This window comes from Cricetulus griseus, chromosome 10, assembly GCF_003668045.3.
Source record: "Cricetulus griseus strain 17A/GY chromosome 10, alternate assembly CriGri-PICRH-1.0, whole genome shotgun sequence".
NCBI classification, from domain to species: Eukaryota; Metazoa; Chordata; class Mammalia; order Rodentia; family Cricetidae; genus Cricetulus; species Cricetulus griseus.
The window spans coordinates 29,363,503-29,382,595 of NC_048603.1; the positions used below are offsets into that span (position 1 = coordinate 29,363,503).

The following is a 19,093-nucleotide window of genomic DNA, read 5'->3' on the forward strand; positions in this document are numbered from 1 at the left end:
TCTCTCTCTCTCTCTCTCTCTCTCTCTCTCTCTCTCTCTCTCTCTCTCCCTCTCTCCTACAATAAAAACATTAACCATATTATGGAGAGCATGTCAGCAGTTTCATTACTGCAGCCCCTGCATACAACAGGCTTCTGAGATTATACTTTAGAAAAATTTCTCTTAGCAGGAAAGTGTTGCTGGAGTTTTCTTGTCCCGCCTGGTCCCACAGCCACCTTGCCCCCAAGAAGCACACAAAGACTTATATTATTTATAAAAACTGTTATATAAAGCCCTATGGCTAGGGCTTCTTATTGGCTAGCTCTGTCTTAATTATTGACCCATTGCTATTAATCTATGTATTTCCACGTGGTTTTATCTTATCGGAGGCAGGTCCAGACCTGTTACACCTACCTTGGCTACATAGCATCTCTTCGAGGTGTCGCTCTCTGCCTGTCTTTCCCAGAATTCTCCTCGTCTCCTAGTCCTGCCTGTCTTCCTGTCTCTATTGGCCAAACGGTGTTTTTTTATTCATCAACCAATAAGAGAAACATATATACAGAAAGACATCCCCCATCAGGAAAGAAAGATAAGCAGGTTGTGGTGGCACAATCAGGATAGGATTTGCTGAAGAAGACAGCAGCAGGAGGATCATGAGTTCCAGGTCATCCTGGGCTACACATTTAAAGAGAAAAAGAAAGAAAGAAAGAAAGAAAGAAAGAAAGAAAGAAAGAAAGAAAGAAAGAAATGTAGGAGCCTCTATTTCAGAATCAGATTTCCTTGGGATTTTTAATCTGCTCTTATTAAAGGATTTCATGTTTCAAATGTGAGAGACAGTCTTAAATATAGAAATCTATTTCAATAATGACTCGTTTAAATCATCCTGACTGACTTTGCAAAAGACAGTGAAGTTAAGGATTTGTAAGACGAAGGACAAACTGTGCCCACTGAGACTGTCAGCAATGCTGGGCTTTGCTTGGCAATGTTTTTAGGGTATGGTGATGAGGACTGGCAAGACCTCAGGAGATAAAGGCGTCTGCTGCCAAGCCTGGGGACCTAAGTTCGATCCTCAAAACTCCGTGGTGGAAGGAAAGAACCAGCTCCTAAAAACTATCTTCTGACCGACAAAGAGACACAGTGCCCCAAGCATGCATTCACACTCACGCAGAAATATTGCTCTTAATTCAATGAAGTCGCACTGTTGAATGCTGCAGTGCTGGGATTAGCCATGAAATGTCAGAGACACGGAGAACATTCTGGTGGGTTTTATACATCATACCTCAGACTTGTTTTTGGAGGCTGAGATTCTTTCTGTCTTCCCAGATGCTGTCTGTCAGCTCCTTCTTTATTTATATGCCATAAATACACAATCTGAGAAGGGCCAGAACTAGACACGTTCTTCCCAGAATTGGGGCAGAAGTTGGACTTTTACCCAGTTCTACACCTGATTCTGTTGAAAATTCATTTTTGGAGAATTTCTGTAGAATAAGACTTTTTATCTTTATATTTCCCTTTAAAAAGTGACCAGGAGAAGCAGACCACAAAATCCCTCCAGCATCTTTCTCCTTGGGGTCAAATCTCCACGGTCCTGTGTGTCACTGGTGCCATAGTGATGCCTGAGGAGGGCAAGCCAAAGTGATCCACGCTCCTGTGTGTCATTGGTGCCATAGTGGTGTCTAAGAAGGACAACCCAAAGTGGTAAGAAACAAAGTATTCCTGCAACAGTTTGAGAGACAGAAATGTGACTGTCAGTTTTGTAGCATCTCCCCTTTGACAGCTAGCTCCATGTCAGGAGCTATATAACACAGAGCAGAGAAGGGACCTCATGCCCTATGCCAAAAGCAAAATACAAGGACAAGCACCAGTTAAGTGACATGCCACAGCAGAAGGGAACCCAGCCCACTTCAGCCTGGTGAGATCAGACAAGTGGAAGATCACACCACCATGAGAAAGAGTCTTGGAGACAAGGGCATCCATTTTAAGATGTGTAGTGGTTTTGAACACCAGCTTCCTCAATGCATGAGCTCTAAAACTTGCCCAGTATAAACTTCCCCAGAGCAAAACCAACAATTAAGAAACAAGCAGGATTGTTTGCATCACAAACGCTAAAAAGAAATAACACAGACAGGTGTAATAGAAAGTGACGAGGGAATGCTACAAAGAAACAGGAAAGACGATGGAGCTGAGCGATGAACAGAAGGGCCATTCCCTCCAGGCAAATATGGGCACACAGACTGCCTGGGAAGAATAAGGACTGACTGAGATAAAGTGTGGAAAATCTTAGTACCGGACCAGACACAACAAATGGAGGTTACCCAACAGATGTGGGCAGCCATGATGATTCAGTGTGGAAAAAAGTCCCTGAGTCAGGTCATAGGGAAGCCGGGAGAGGAAGCGTGCGAGCGTTTGAGAGTGGACTGCACAGCCTTGACCACAGAAACCGGACTGAACAAAAGATGGGGGCGGGGAGGCTGGCTCAGCTGTAGATAAACGGAAGCCTCACACAATGATGCTGGGAGTGAAAACTAGTCTAGCCTCTAAGGAAATGGGTACGGGGCTTAAAAATCAAAACAAAATAAAACAAAAACTAGACATAGACATATAACCCAGATAGAGTACCTTCGGCTTTAACACAAAAGCGAAGGTGTGGAACCAAGCTAAGTGCCCAAGAACAGAGGGAAGAATACAGAAAGGGTGATAATTTTACTCATGAAGAAATGAAGTTATATCATTCGTGGTAGAACATGTACAACTCGAGATAGTTGTGTTAGATAAAATCAGCCATTCTCAGAAAGATAACTGTCATATGATTTCTCTCGATTGTGGCCCTAGATTTTATATAATCACATGAAATCGTGTGTGTGTGTGTGTGTGTGTGTGTGTGTGTGTGTGTGTACATTGAACAAAAGTACAAGTGACATTGTCTAGGGGAACAAAGGGGAAAAACGAGAGAGGGAGGGGATGAAGGGGGCAGGGGAGTTGGGGTACAGGATGAGATGCTCTGTGTTTTGCGTTGTTTTTTGTTTTGTTTTGTTTTTTAATTCTTTGCTCTTTGGGGACCCGCCATCCAGCTTCCAAATAAATACATGGAGACTTATTTTTACTTATAAATGCCCGGCCTTCGCTTGACTTGTTTCTGGCCAACTTTTCTTAACTTAAATTATTCCATGTACCTTTTGCCTCTGGCCTTTGACCTTTCTCTATCCTATATTCACTTCGTTCCTTGTTACTCGGTGGCTGGCTGGGTGGCTGGGTGGCTGGTCCCTGATGTTCTCCTTTTCTCACTCCTCCCTCAATCTCTTAACTCAGTCTTCTGTTCATTCTCTCCGCCCACCAGCCCCACCTGTCCTCTCTCCTGCATTGCTATTGGCCGTTCGGCTCTTTATTGGACCAATCAGGCGTTTCAGGCAGGCAAAGTAGCCCAACTTTACAGAGTTAAAGGCAACATGAAACATCATTGCAGCATGAAACAAATGTTCCAAAGCACAAATGAATGTTACACATCTAAAATAACCCACAACAATGCTCACTATACAATGTATACCTTTATTAATTTGGGTTTTTTTTTAATGATTAAGGAAAGGTGGTGGGGAAGGGAGTCTTAGGAACCCTAGAACCTGTGCTCTGTCTACAAGGAATGGCTGGAATGCACCCACACCCTCAATTAGCTAGGCGGCTATAACTTGAGAACACCACATTTGCCTGCCGGGGCATTCCTCTTGATTCACTCAACCCATGCACCACCTGCCTTCTGCCCAGGTGTCCTGGTCTCCTAAGCAGTGTGTCAGCAACCAAGACCCGGAAGAGTTGCCTCACCTTCCCGCACCGCAGACGTGGGTACAAGACCAGACAAGCTCTGAGGCTCTACCGTCGGTTCGCAAAAGCTTGATGGAAAACTCTGCGTCCCCTACCCAAAAAGTCACTTTCCACGTCAGTCCGCTCTCCCACACGCCCACAGATGGCGTGCATGGAGTATAATGAGAAAGAAGAGACATCTTCCAAGTCCACTCACCCTGGAAATTTATGGGGTCACAGATACCACAGTGGGGATGTCCCCACAGCCGGAGAAGGCTTCAGTGTACACAGGGTTCTCTGACTGTTGAAGGGATGGGGGCGGGATGAAAGAATTTGTGAGGGAGATGAGAAAGATAAAGTAGCCATGGTATTGTTACCTTGGGGTTGCTGGTGGAGCAGGCCCTGTTTGTCACAGAGCAGGACATTAGAGCGAGTCCTAGGAAGCAACTCTACTCCTATCAAAAGGACAGTAATCCAATGCACTGGTGGTCCAGCCGCCACCACAGACCACAGCAGAACCCAGGAGACTCAGCGGTGTCACGGCCACTTAGAAGCTGCTTTCCAAGTCTTTGTTGTAGTCAGTTTTCAGAGGACACAATGACAGCTTAAAGGGGCCCCAGGGGCCCTGCTCTTGTACCAGTCAAAGCCTGTGAGCCTTGGAGATGTCTTCTATTTTCAGAGAACACAAAATCCTACCCATGACAAAAATAAAAGAATCTCACAAGATGCCCAATCCCAGCACAGGGATTCCAAAGCTTGGGATGGTTTGTATTTGTGGACAACGATGAGTTCTTTTCTTCTGAAAACTTTTATAAACACTGTAAGACCATTCTCCACACTTCTCCCCATTGTGACCCCCAGTCCCCTACTTAAGCTTCCTCATTTGGGCCTGATTTCACTAGGCTGGCAAGATGGCTGTGGGTAAAGGTCTCTGCTGCTGAGCCTTATAACCTGAGTTCGATCTTGGGACCCACAGGGTAGAGAGAGAGAACCGACTCACATAAATTGTGTGCAGTCCACCCTAGTGTACAGGCACATGCCCCCCTATACACACGAAAAATAAATAAAATCAATAATTTTTAAAAACAAATAAACATCCAGTTGGGCGATGGTGGTGTATGTCTTTAGTCCCAGCACTTGGGAGGCAGAGGCAGGGGAATCTCTGTGAGTTCAAAGCCATGGTCTACAGAATGAGTTCCAGGACAGGCTCCAAAGGTACACAGAGAAACCCTGTCTTGAAAAATCAATAATTAACTAATGAAACATCTATGAAGATGTCTCAGATACGTAAGATTTTGCACCCCATCTACATGCCCCGTGACCCCCAATGCCTCATCTTTTATAATTGCTTTAACTCCTCTATGTTCCTTAAGGGAGAAGCTGTTTATTCACTGTTATAACCCAGGACCCCAAGAGCGCCAATAACTTGTTGATTATCTTAACCATGGCAGGACCAGACCCCAGCATCTCTGAGCTCACATGGTAGGCAACTCACTCTCTAGGATATTTATTCTCCAGCAGACTCTACCCCTGAAATCTCTCTCTCTCTCTCTCTCTCTCTCTCTCTCTCTCTCTCTCTCTCTCTCTCTCTCTCTCTCTCTCCACCCCCCACTGTCAAAGGATTCATGTGACTCAAGAGATCTGGATAATGCCAGTTCACTCCAGAGCCAGCCAGCTCCTCTCTACAGCCTGGGCACCAGGCCATCTCCTTCTCTCCCTCCATTGGCACAAGAGGCCCAAACGCAGCCAGGAAAACAGTCCTGGGACTAGCTGTCCTTTCTAGGCCCTTGGGACTAAGAGCCTAAAATTCTGATGGAGGGAGACAAGCTTGCAGTCCACTCGCTCCCTGATGGCACAGGGCCCTTGCCCTCCCTCCCTCCCTGGGCCCATCGGATTTTGCTCTCATTCACCTGGCTCCCTACCTCCATTCTAAGCTTAATCTAGACTTTTGAAAGCGATTTTTTTTTAATAGAGTGTGGCTACCATCTTTGTAAATCTATGCCAAGTTTACTACAACCCCTAGGGTGTACCACCTGCCTGAAAGGGATCCTGAGGTCTATGTTGTTGTCGTACAGCCTTACCCCCTCAAGTAGGATTGATTATTGGAGCCTGCATGAAACACTAAAGCCATTTGAAATGATCACCTAGAAGCTGGGACCCAGCGAGTCTTTCCCTAAGTCGGTCCTTTAAGTGAGGTGGTAACTAAGGAGTTGGGTGATGGCTTCTGTCACCTCCTAAGTATGCTGGGAAGTACGGAAGGCTGGCTAAGAGAAGAAAAGGAAGTAGAGACAGGTCCACAACGTGGGTGTGTTTTTCCATGCCTCTTTCTGTGGTCCAGTCACGCTCCTTCTCATTGCCATCTCTTCAGCCCCTACCCCGTCTGCACTTAGACCTCTCCTGAGTCGAACAGGAGTTTTTATACCTCTGGTCCAATGGTGAAGAAACAAAAAAAGACACGACCGATGCGCATATCTTCTTCAAGCATGCAATATAATTAAGCAAGCAATGACGAAAGCAAATCCGTAAATACAGACCCGTTCCACTCTTACGGAAGAAAGGGGTGGGTGATTTTTAATAATGTTTTTGTTTGTCCTATGAAATTGCTGCTGTTAGATTTCTGCTTAAATTAAAGACGTGATCTATGGAACATGAACCATGGAGGGTACATTAAACAAAGTTTACTCCAGGTAGGGGAGAGGGAGAGTGGGGGAGAGAGAAACAGAAATGGAAGGACAGAGCAGGGCGTAAGAGTAGGAGAAGAAAGGGAGAGAGGAGAGGGGAGGAGAGGAGAGGAGAGGAGAGGAAGAGGGGAGAGGGGAGGAGAGGAGAGGGGAGGGGAGGGGAGGAGAGAAGAGGGGAGGAGAGGAGAATAGAGGGGAGGGGAGGGGGAGGAGGAGGGGAGGGGAGGGAGGGGAGGGGAGGGGAGGGAGGGGAGGGGAGGGGAGGAGAGCATAAGTGTCCGGGGTCTGTCTTTTAAAGGCATCCCCTACACCTGCGCAGACTCAGTCCCCATGGAACCCTAGGCTGACCGGGGTCCTCCTGAGTGGATTCTGCCAGGTGGCAGGGCAGGCCAGCACAATGCCTGAGCCTTTCAGTCACATAGCCATAAAAATGTATTTTGATCTCTCAACTCCCACCATTCACTCAACTTCACACCTTCACTCTTTGAGATGTCACAACAGCCAGAGGAAGTCGCTTACCGGTGTCAGCTGCACCCGGACGTCCCCCGGTAAACAATGAACAAGACTAACCCTGGCGTGTGGCTTTTACTGAGGGCCGCGGTGTCAATTCTTCTGTGACAGCAGAGTTCAAGTTACAAACGAGCATCACTGAGCGCAGAGCTGGGAAGACCAGCACTCAGTGGTCTTTCAGCTGGTTTAAGTTGGCTCCAGCTCAAGGCTGGCCACAGCAGGGACCCTGAGTGAGGTCACCCAGGAATTCTAAGCATCAGCCACACTTAATTTCTGACATCTGAGTAAGTAGCACTTCCTGTTCACTAACATTCTAGATGTGAAGGGGGGAAGGGTGTTTAAACCAATCGGCTCCCTCTACTAACTGAGGAATTTGCCTCCATCCCTGGAGAAGCTGCCACAGGAGAAGTGATAGGAGTTGGGGGTTGAAGGATCTGAGGGAAAGCAGTCGGCAGTCTCTCTCCCTGCCCCTTCCCCTCCTGTGTGTGTGTGTGTGTGTGTGTGTGTGTGTGTGTGTGTGTGTGTGTGTGTACGCACGCAGGATCTGGTGCAGGCATGTGTACTTGAACTTGTGTAAAGGCCAGTGGTCAAAATCAGTGTTTTCCTCTCTCTCCACCTTAATCGTTGAGACAGATCTCTCACTGAACCTTGAGCTAGCCAGCAAGCTCCGGGGACCCTCCTGTGCCTGCTTCCCTGAGGCTAGGAACGCAGGTGCATGCTGTCATGCCTGGCTTTTTACAGATTCTAGGGATCCGAATTCAGGTCCTCGTGAGTGCACAAGCAATTTCCCGACAGAACCATCTCCCCAGATCCCAGAATCCCTTTAAAAAGGAACCTTTGAAGTTATTGCCGGGAAGTAGAGAACACTGTCCTCCAGGTTTCCGTAGGTCTGTCCACATTTCTCACTCTGCTTTCCTGTGCTTTTGGAGTGTACTTGGGTTTAAAGAGGGTACAGCAGCAAAAAGATAGATAGATAGGTAGATAGATAGACAGATGATAGATTATAGATAGATAGATGATAGTCAGACAGACCATAGATAGATAGATAGATAGATAGATAGATAGATAGATAGATTATAGATAGATAGATAGATGATAGATAGACAGATGATAGGTAGATAATAGATAGACAGACAGATAGACAGATGATAGACAGATGAGAGATAGATAAAAGAGGGTACAGCTAAGTTCTGAACACAGACTCTAGTGCAGTGGTTCTCAACCTCTGGATTGTGACCCCTGTGGGGATTGAACCACCCTTTCCCGGGGATCCTGCATATCTAATATTTACATTATGATTCATTAACCTAACAAAACTACAGTTACGAAGAAATAACGCAATAATGTTATGGTTGGGGTCTGCACAGAACTAGTATGTCTGAGAACCACTGCCCTAGGGCATTGTAGAATAAAGAAGAGATTGCAACAATCGCGTGGGTTCCAATCAGAATCCAGTCAGGCTGGTTGCAAACATGATGGGTGACATATTTTTTGACCTCCCTGTGCACTGCATGGAATCCGGAGCACAGAGCATCTGTTCAGACACGGGGCACACATTTCCCACTCCACCACCTCTGTAGTTCGGATGGTTGATCAAAAATCTAGATATTCCCCAGGAGAGCCTGGCACCTCCCAGCCCTCTGGCAAACCTAACAGAGACAAGTGTCCGTCGGAAGACTGGGTATTTCTTTCTGTGATTCTAAATCACTACAGAATACATCGGGTACCAGCTGTGTGCCAGTCCATTCAACAATTAGTTATGGTGATTGTCGTACCCAAATTCTGAACCCCCCAAATCACCAAAAGACCCTATCAGATGCAAAAGCATCTTTAATTAATTAAGAAATTAACTGTATTAACTCGGGTCCTCTGTCTGTCCGACACAGCGGGTGGAGCAAGAAGGGCCCAGAGGGACCCAGGGGCAAGGAATTTATTGGGGTTGAGCAAGGGGAGTGTCTGGGGTCCGAAAGAGTCTCAAGACTGGTGTGTTTCTGTTTGGATGACCTGTCTCGTGTTGACTGGTCAACTGCAGCTGCAGCCAGGTTGCTATGGCCGATAGGCCCTCCCAGAGCCGTTGCTATGCTCTACACTCCACTGTTGCCGTAAAGTACATCCAGAGCCCACCAGCTAACTTCTGATTGGCTCCTTCCCATATGGAATGTATCTGGCTTCCTAGTGATTGGGGCAAGGTCCAGCAAGGTCAAAAGCCCAGCACATGTTGCCTAAAGTTTGCCCGAGGATTCAGAAAGCAAAGCCAGCCACAAGCTATAGAGACCAGGTAGTGGTGGCACACACCTTTAATCCCAGGACTCAGGAGACAGGCAGATTGGTCTCTCTGAGTTCAAGGCCACCCTGGCCTACACAAGAATGAAGAGTAAAAGAGCTCATGCCTTTGATCCCAGAACTTGGGATCACACACCTTTAATCCCAGCATTAGGGGGCTATAAAAAGCAGAGTCTCAAGTGGAGATTGATTCTCCAGCCACGCTGAGGACAGGCAGCAGTCTGAGGCTTGGTGAGAGACAGGATCAGCCCTTTCAGCTTGAGGTAGAGTTGAGAGTTAGTGACTTGGCTATTTTGCTTCTGTGCTCTTCAGCTTGAAGCTTGAACCCCAAAATCTGTGTCTGGATCTTTCATTATTCATGTTACAGTTAGTATGCACCCTTTCAGGGGTGCACTGGTAAGGAAAACAAGCTCTTCTGTCTCCCTAAGGCAAGAGGACAGATCCAGAGCAAAATGAAAGAACAAGGAGCATCTCAGCTCTGGGCAGGAAAGACAAACACGCAAATAACAAGAGTTGTTCAGATGGAGAGACAGATACTCCATGGGCTAAGAAAGGGGGCTCATGGCCGGGTGGAGGTGGCGCACACCTTTAATCCCAGCATTCTGGAGATGGAGGCAGACAGATCTCTGTGAGTTCAAGGCCAGCCTGGTCTACAGAGTGAGTTCCAGGCCAACCAGGGTTACTCAAAGAACCAAAACCAGGCTGTCTCAAAAAGCAAAGCAAAATAACAACAGAAAAAAAAAAAAAAAAGGCTCAGACAGCCTGCACAATAAATAGCACTCCAGAGTGGAAATACCCAAGCACCCACACAGTGACCTGGAACAGACTTGGGAGGGAGCAAAGAGCAGAAATATACAAGCAAGTCTCCATATCGTCTTATGGGTAAAATCATAGGATTATCACTAAAATAAACCTGACTGATCAATAGTACTGGTTTTATTTTGGCAAAACTAAAGTACTTATAAGTTTAAATAAAAGTAACTATACTCGGGGGCTGGGGACAGAGCTCGGTGGGTGGGAGGACTTGCTGTGTGAGCGTTAGACCTGAGTTTCTGACTTTGAGTCCCCAGCACCCACAGGAAAGAGCCAGGCATGGCCTGCACATCTGTAACCACATCCCCGGGAAGGCATAAGACTAGTGAATGATCCTGGAGCTTGCTGGCCAGCCAGCGTAGCCACATCAGTGAGCGTGAGCTCAGAGAGAGACGCTGCTTCAAGGCAATACTGCAGAGAGCAATAGAGGACGACAGCATGAAAGGCCTCCCTCAGCACGGGCACTGGTGGGTGTCTGCATAGGCTCATTCATTCACACAAGCACACACAATCTTTTTTTGCGGGGGGTGGTGGATGGGGGGTTGGGGGTTGGGGGTTCAAAACAGGGTTTCTCTGTGGCTTTGGAGGCTGTCCTGGCACTCGCTCTGGAGACCAGGCTGGCCTCGAATTCACAGAGATCCGCCTGCCTCTGCCTCCCGAGTGCTGGGATTAAAGGCGTGCGCCAACCAACGCCCAGCCATGCGCACACAATCTTAGTATACTTCCATTCATGCTAATTAACAGTGGTGAGCCTGCTAACTGGGCTGAAAGCTAACAGACCTATGATGCAATCATTTTTCTTTGTAAGAGCCTCTGCCCCTCTGCTTCCACTCCCCTGCCTCCTACTTCAGGGTTAGTTCTTGGGGTCCCTTCCACATGCCCTCACACAAGTGTTCCGTCACAGGTCATCCTTTCCAGACATTTCCTAGTGGAGTATTTCCTACCCCTCATGGCCCCTTCTGTGTCCCTGACCCTCACTCTGAGGTAAAGTACCCTGGAACTCAGGTTAACAGCGGTTGATTATGTTGCCATGGAACATACGAGCATTAAACCGAGAATTCCGGTGGGAGGCTTCAGACCAGTAAGAGAGGCTGAGGGAAGATCTTCGACTTCCAGAAAATCAATCCCAGTAGGAGATCCTCATTCTACCTGCAGGGTGGGCTGAAGGAACCGGCTTCCCTTTCGGCAGCCATAACAGCCGAACACGTGCTTGCCATAAACCTGCCTTGGTCACGTAGAGGTCAGATGCCTGTCTCGTGACAAGGAACCCATCAGAAGTTAGTCACTAGAAAGTCAGATGCCTGTCTCATGACAAGGAGCCAATCGGAAGTTAGCTGGTGGCGCTATGCTTTACGACCCTGGGTGTGCTTTACGGACAAGCGCACAGCAATGACGTAGAGAGCATAGCAACCACCCTGGGAGGGCCTATGAGCCATAACAACCAGTTGACCAATCAACACAGGGCAAGCCTGGAGGCACACCAATCGTAAGCCTGTGCGTACCCCTAGACACTCCCCTTACGCTGCCCTATAAGATCTTTTGGGAGACCCTAGGAGCCGTCTTTTTCTAGCCGTCTGCCATGGCGGGTGGGTGAAAGACCTGAGCTAACATGGGGTTAGCTCGTAAAATTACAATAAAGCCTCGTGCAGTTTGCAGCAAGCTTTCGCCTCCATTCTGTGTTTGGGGTGGCCGCCGTCCTGGACTAAGATTCTGAAAGCCTCAGCTTTCTGAGGGTCTTACAGGCAACGGGTGGAGTTAATCTTAGGAAACCACAGGCCAAGTTGTTCAAAGCGCAGGGTAGAGCTTGCCTCGAACATCCTTTGTGCCCTCCTGTGCCGCGTCCTTGTTTTTTTTTTCTCTCCCCCCTGAAAAATAACTGCAGACATGGAATGTGATCCTAGATAACTCAGGCTATCAGGCTTCATTTGGCCTGGCCCATCATGCAGGCTGGGTGAGCCAGCATAAAGGGACACTAGAGGAGGTTGGGCAGACAAAGGAAGGTGATGACAACAGGAGCTTATGAAGGCAAAGACCTGGAAATCTAGACCCAGCAGGTTCGATTTCTGGGCTCAGAGTCCATCTGAGGGCCAACAATACTGCTGGCTGCCCCGTGGGAATCCCCAGCTTTTCCTAGTTGTCTTGGCAAGAGTCCACCATGACGGTCATCTCTAGGAATTCCATTGTTTACAGGACTCTTCCCGGCCACACTGCCTCACAACTGCCCCTGGACAAAGACGGCTGCTGGTGGTATTCCCATTACACAGATGAGTAAGCTAAGGCCCAGAAGGCTGATGATTTGCCCATGGTTGCACAAGGGATGAGAAAAGAACACGGGCATCGCCCTAAGTCAACTCACTCCAGCCCCGCCGTCCTTTCCTTCCTCCCCACCCCATGATCAAATGGCTGCCCGGAGTGTGCTAACTCCATTTAGGTGATGTCCGCTCACGTTGACTGCAAGCAAGCACCTGACGTTGGGAAATGTCAAGGGAAATAAAGAGAGAGGAAAATACCTCGACCTGAAGTTACAAGCCAAAGAGACTCCAGAACCGAGGGGTATAGCCTCTGGCCTCTGTGCTTCCATTCACAGCCACGACCTTCACTTCACCCTCCTCTAGCCCACACGTGTGTACCAAGCACCTGCCCTGCACCAAGCCCAGGCCTGCATGCTGAGCTTTCACCCACAACAGCCCAGTTAAGGCCCCTGCCTTCGTCAAGAGGATGTTCTAAAGGAAGAAGATGAGGAGACCGGGTGAGATAAATGGGTGTATGTTGGAACTGAGGCAGATACAGACAGAGCTGGTCTCAGGTGGGGGCCGATTCCAGTCGTATAAATGTCAGGCTGGCCTCCGCAAGCCAGCCCACAACTTTCAAATCAACCCCGGGAGCTGTTTCTCTCCTTATCAGATCATAGGAAAACAAGTCCCTTATTACAAAATCATGAGAGACACCACCTGAGAACCCAGGCAAAGCAAGAACTGATGCAGGGCCTCAGGACAGTGACTGCTAACAAGCCAGAGCCCCATCTCCAAGGGTAAGAGGCCAAGCCGAGCGAGCCTGAGAAAGGGCAGGTTCCACGCGTGCTGGAATATTGTGGGAAGATGACATTATCGTCATGTCTTCAGGGTCGAACTAGAGATGCTTGTAAATCAAAATTAAATTACACTCGGTATCATGAACAAGAATTTCAGCTTCCAGGACATCACTATGTTTGCACACATGTGGATTTTATATTTCAAAAGATGATACAGTCCGCAGCCAGCCCCGCCCACCCCGGACAGTGTTCTCTCTTTGAACCTGATGCTTCTGACATCTCCAGTCGGTGCTTGTTTGGCATTTAACCGTGCACCGCCTGTGAACTTGACTTGTTTTCTTGCATGGTTTCTTATCTCTTCTAGCACTGAACTTCTCGAGCAATGGTGACTCATCTAGCAGCTGGTTTACTGGGATCTCGTCTTACCTTCGTACTGTTTTTTTTTTTTAAAGATTTATTTATTATGTATACAATGTTCTTTCTGTATGCATGCCAGAAGGCCAGAAAAGGGGACCAGATCTCACTATAGATGGTTGTGAGCCACCATGTGGTTGCTGGGAATTGAACTCGGGACCTCTGGAAGAGCAGCCAGTGCTCTTAACCTCTGAGCCATCTCGGCAGCCCCTTCGTACTGTTTTAACCTTGAACACTAATGTGGCATTCAGCTAGCCTGCACGATTTGCTGAGCATCTGTTGTATCCTGGGTACTTCATAGACAGTGGAGAGGTGGCAGTCTTAGAGATTGTATTCTTAAGCGGGGGAGGGGGGTATGGCCACCACAGAGATGAATAATTCATCCTGACACATTAAGAGAGAAAGAAGGCAAAGGATGCAATTCTGAAAAAGAAATAAAAAATAAAAAAAACATATGTTGACGCTAGACAGTTGTCAGAGAGGAGAAAGCAAGGTGGAGAGTGGGTCCTTGCAGAAGTCTCCTCAAAGGTGACGGAAGTCGATGAGTGTGTGAACACGGGCACACTGGGTGTGCTTCCCAACTGCAGGGTGAACAGCCTTCCTTAAACACGTCATCACAAACCGTGTGACTGAAAGGGTTTTGATCGCTGCACACGTGTGTATAATATATAATTATATACAAGGGATAACGTGTTGTGTCATTCTTATTGCTATGACCAGTATGTGTGGCTCTTCGTTGCTATCTAAGACCAAAATACTTTACAGAAACAACTAAAAGAGATAAAGGTCTGTCGGGCGTTGGTGGCGCATGCCTTTAATCCCAGCACTGGGGAGGCAGAGGCAGGTGGATCTCTGTGAGTTTGAGGCCAGCCTGGTCTCCAGATTGAGTGCCAGGATAGGCTCCAAAGCTACACAGAGAAACCCTGTCTTGAAAAACCGAGAGAGAGAAGAGAGAGAGAGAGAGAGAGAGAGAGAGAGAGAGAGAGAGAGAGAGAGAGAGAGAGAGATCCATTTTGCCCAGTTTTGGAGCAGTGAGTCGTTCAGGCGGGGACAGCTTGGTGGAGGGGAACAGAAAGCAGGGAGAGGATACCAGCCCCCAAGGCTGGCTTTCTTAGTCCTTATCTTTTATTGCATAGAGTCAACCCCCAGCCTAGGGGATGGTGCCACCCATGATCAGGGTGGGTCCGTCTCAAATCCACAAGTCTAATTAGATAAATAAATTTTAAAAAAAGAAACCTAGCAAGCAACACAGATGGTTCCTCGGTCTCCTAGGTGTTTCCAAATGCAGCCAACAGTAAAGATGAACCGCCACACTCCAGTGCTTTGTAAAGTGCAAAGTAGGGGCTGCAGAGATCGCTCCGTGATTAAGAGCACTGGCTGCTCTTCCAAGGATCAGGGTTCAATTCCCAGCACCCACATGACAGCTCACAACTGCCTGAAACTCCAATTCCAGGGGATCTGATTCCCGTATACAGACATACTTGCAGGTAAAACACCAGTGTATATGAAATAAAACTAAATAAATTATTAAAAATAAAAAAATAAAGTGCACAAATATATAGAAAATCCTAAAGAGTTAAAGGGATAATCAAAATGGAAGTCTTTGATTGACAGAATGCTGACAGAGGTTGAGGCTGAGTGACAGACAGATCAGTGATTCGTGATTATATAATATCTCTATTTTGCATATAGTTGTGGAGAGCTGTGCTTTGTCGGCCCAAAAGATGGCGCCGGCTTCCGCCTTCACCATCCCGAGGGTGAGAGGTCTTTGTGTTGGACAATTTCTTATCTGGCTAAGGCTAGGCTTCAGGCCTGCTTCCGTGTATGTGGACCCTTCTGCTTTCACCACGTGGCGGTCTGGGGTGGGCTGCCAAGGGCTCTTTTAAGCAGAGGGTCGGGTTTCCTCGGGGCCCCCAGAAGAAGATTGTACAAGGCTCCTGAAATAAACTGTAGGAAGAAGAGTTCCCGAGTTGTGTCTTTCTTGCTGGTCAAGATAGGCGCAGCAATAGTTGAAAATATCTCCAGCAGAAAGGTCTTCTCTAACGCTTAGACATTGTAACAACCAAACTGTCACTAGCTAAGAACTCAAAGTATAAAACACTTAGGAACACACTCAACCCTGGAGTCTGCACGGGGCAAAGGGAAGAATGTCCCGGATGCTTTTGAGTTTCCCTCTTGCGCAAACAGCCGTACCTTACACAAAGAAAGAACTGTAGTCCAAAGCTGCCCTAAGTCACAGTGACCTAAGGCAGGAACTTCATACTGATCGTGTTTGGGGTGATGCTCTCTCTGCGTTGGTTTTTAATCACTCTACTTCAGAGACACTGCTTTTGTCAGCAGCTAGGCAAGGCAGGAAAGATCCTTTCCTTGCTTTCCAGCTAAAACTTGGTGATGCAAGCAAGGTGTTAACCAAGTCAGCATGGTTTTAATCACCGCTTTTAACCACCGCTCCATGAGAAAAAAAAAAAAAAAGTGTCTACTCTCTTTCCTTCTTCAGTTACCATCTTAACTGAGCATGCTCAAGAATGTGTCCACCCCTAAAGTGTGTCCTATGTGAATATGTGTAGGCATCTACATGACATCCCCAAGTTTCCTTTGTTGGGAGAGGGCTTTGTTTGGGAAAGAAGTCTGGGTTTCCCTTGCATCTTGCAGGTGTTGAATCTTTCTTCACACCTCTTGGCCATGCTTACTTTGGCTTGGCATTCATTGAGATATAAGCCCCATTGTGTTAGGTTACAGTTTTCACTTCGCTAATCTCACCGTGGGAAGCTTCCAGCTTTGAGCCCTAAGCCCAAGCAGAATCTAGAAGACAATAGTGTTGGACCAGCCTGCCTAGCACCCACGATACAGCCCACATGCCAGGTGCTTTGGCCTCTGCCCCTTCCCTCCACCAGTAGCCCACTCACTCACCGGGACAGGAGGTCCCCCACCTGTGGGTGGACACACCGAGGGGTGGGAAGGAGCTGGCAAGGGGATGCCCAGCTAGGGACCAAACACACAACCATCTGGAGTTGACTAAGTTTCCATGAAGACCCAGACCAAGATCCAAGCTCTCCTACCACCAGCCATTGTTATCTGAGATTCCCCACCTTGGGCTGCAAAGAATAACATTGTGATAACCTCACCATAGCATTTTGGGAGTGTAAACTATCACTGTTACCTTGGCTTGAAGAGATTTAGTGGATTACTTTTCTCAGAGTCAGGAAAGACCTAGGGTCCCACAGAACACTATACTGAGCAAACATTGAAGGTAAGCATGGAAACTCCCAGCACAAACCATACACAAGATGCTCTTTCCTTCCTCTAAGCCCAACTTGGAAGAATATGCTTCTAGACTGTAAAGTGATCCTGCCCAGTTGTTAGGAGGAGTTTTGTTTTGTTTGTCTTGTTTGGGTTTGGGTTTGGACCTATAGGGCTGGGACTTAACTTACTGGTCAAAGATATGCCTAACATTCACAAGGCCCTGGGCTCAACCCCAGCACCAAAAACCCCACAAATTAAAACTCTGATTTCCTGAACAATTCATTATGTGTGACTGGTATTTCTAAATGTATTATGCAGGCAAAATCTCACTTGTTCCTTAATATAACTCCATGAGGTCAGTAGCTGAGATTGTATTTCAGATGAGCCACGAACAGAGAGGCTAAGTGTCAGATTAAAAACCACACAGTGAAGATGGAACTGAGACCATATGTGAGGTCACATGTCTTGTAAGTGAAAGAAAAGAGAACCAAAAATCATCAAGGGACTTGGGTTCAAAGCCCCATTAGCAATCAATAGCTCCATGATCTCTGGTGACCTTAGAGTTCATTTTTCCTCTTCTATAGAATAAAGGACCAGATTATGCAGTTGGACAAGAGGCATAGACTCTGTGATGTCTTGAGGTCTACTGAGAGCATGATAAATATGGCTGATAACAATATGCTATATTTTAAAAGTTGTGAGATAGTATACTTTAAGTGTTCTCAAAACAAAAATGATGAATATGTGTGATATAACATGCTAATTGGTTTAATTTAACCATGCCATTGTGAACATATTGTATTGTGTATCATAATTGTGCATGACTTTATTTAAGAGCTAAATAAATGAATGGGAAAAAAAAAAGGACCAGATTATTTTAAGGATCCTTCTAGCTCCAGCATCTGTAGAGATATGGCCTCCCCCGTAACCAGACACTATTGTGAACAGACAGCCATCAACAGCATTCCACACTGCACCAAAGGAACAGACACGCGGTTTAGGAGATCAGTAGGTTTGCAACACTGTGTTACGGTAAATCTTTCCGCCAAAAGCCGCCTGAGCCCCACCGCCATGTGTGAGCTTTACGCCAGCTGCCTGCCCGGGTTAGGGAACAAATGAATACACAGGAACTTGTATTAGGTTCAAAGCTGCTTGGCCAATGACTAGGATTCTCATCTGTTAGCTCAGTCTCAATTATCATAAATCTATATATTTTATAAGACTTATCTTATCGGACGCCTATTCGCGTTCCTCCTTGCCGGTGGCTCACATCCTGCCGCTGGAGGAGGCGAAGGGGAAGGGCCCTTCCTGTTTCTCCTTCGCTTAAATATGAGTCTCCTTGCTATGTCACTTCCTGCCCGGATCAGCACTTCTCTACTACATTTCCCAGAATCCTCTTTGACTACTAACTTCCTGTCTCATTTGCCAAACAGTGTTTTATTTAACAGTCAATAAGATAAACATACACAGTACATTCCCCATCAACACTGCTCCCTTTTTAAATTCTTAAACGAAATTTTAAAAACATCTTGCAGTCCTAGTAACCATGCCTGACATCTCGAGGGCTGAGAGGAAAGGGCAGGACCATCGTGCTGGGTGGACAGGACACTCTGAATGAAGATTGGGTGTCACAGCTCTGTGTTCTCATAGTCAGGGTCAAGGATGCTAAGCACCCCAGCCGCCTATCGCCTGGGGACTACTCATGGCTGATTACCCAGAGGTCTGTGCCTTTATGCAGGATCATTTTCCACAAAGACAAGATCAATGCGGTCTGTAATCCCAGCACTTAGGAGGCTGAGGCAAGAGGATTGCCACAAGTTCATGGCCAGCTTGCCTTATGTAGTGAGACCCTATCAGGAATAGGGAGGGAGGGAGGGAGGAAAAAAGGGAGGGAGGAGGAGGAGGAAAAACTGTATCTGGTGGCCTAGGGTCTCCATTCAGCACCTAGAACAGCCATAGCCAAAAACTCCAGTGCAGGTGACTTTGGAAAAGAACAAATGCCTAACTTTCTAACTGAAGGGACTTCCATCCAGGAAGCACTCCTGACATTTCCCTGTGACCTCTTGATCCTGGTTTGCCCAGGCCCTGAGTGACCACATATGACGACACTACACAACTCCAGAGTGTAATAACATGGCTGCGGTGTGGATGGCCACACCTATACAACTGTACTGTGTGTGCCCAGTCCACCCAACCACACTCGGCAGCCCTGGGCCATTATCACAAGGGTCTCAACACTTTCTTAAGTGCTGCTCAGGTGATGGAAGTAGCTGAGCCTGGGTGACACAGGTAACGTCACAGCATGAGCCTCAGAACCACACTGCCTGGTTTATATGCTGGCTCT

The 19,093-nt window shown here is 47.2% G+C and overlaps 2 long non-coding RNA genes across 11 annotated transcripts in view; one reads left to right on the forward strand and one right to left on the reverse strand.

The window, feature by feature from the left end:
• Positions 1 to 7,154, reverse strand: part of LOC113837487 — a 115,792-nt gene extending 108,638 nt beyond the window's left edge. For 7 of the 10 annotated variants that reach the window (XR_003488084.2, XR_004771284.1, XR_003488072.2 and 4 more), the window contains exon 1: positions 6,975 to 7,099. This is a non-coding gene — a long non-coding RNA (uncharacterized LOC113837487). Of the gene's footprint in view, positions 1 to 6,974 lie in introns of all 10 variants that reach the window. The other 3 variants (XR_004771285.1, XR_003488083.2, XR_004771280.1) reach the window with 3 other exon arrangements.
• Positions 7,113 to 14,192, forward strand: LOC113837488. The gene is made up of 2 exons (XR_003488087.2): positions 7,113 to 7,249; positions 12,252 to 14,192. It is a non-coding gene; the product is annotated as an uncharacterized LOC113837488 (long non-coding RNA).
• The last annotated feature ends 4,901 nt before the right edge of the window (positions 14,193 to 19,093 follow it).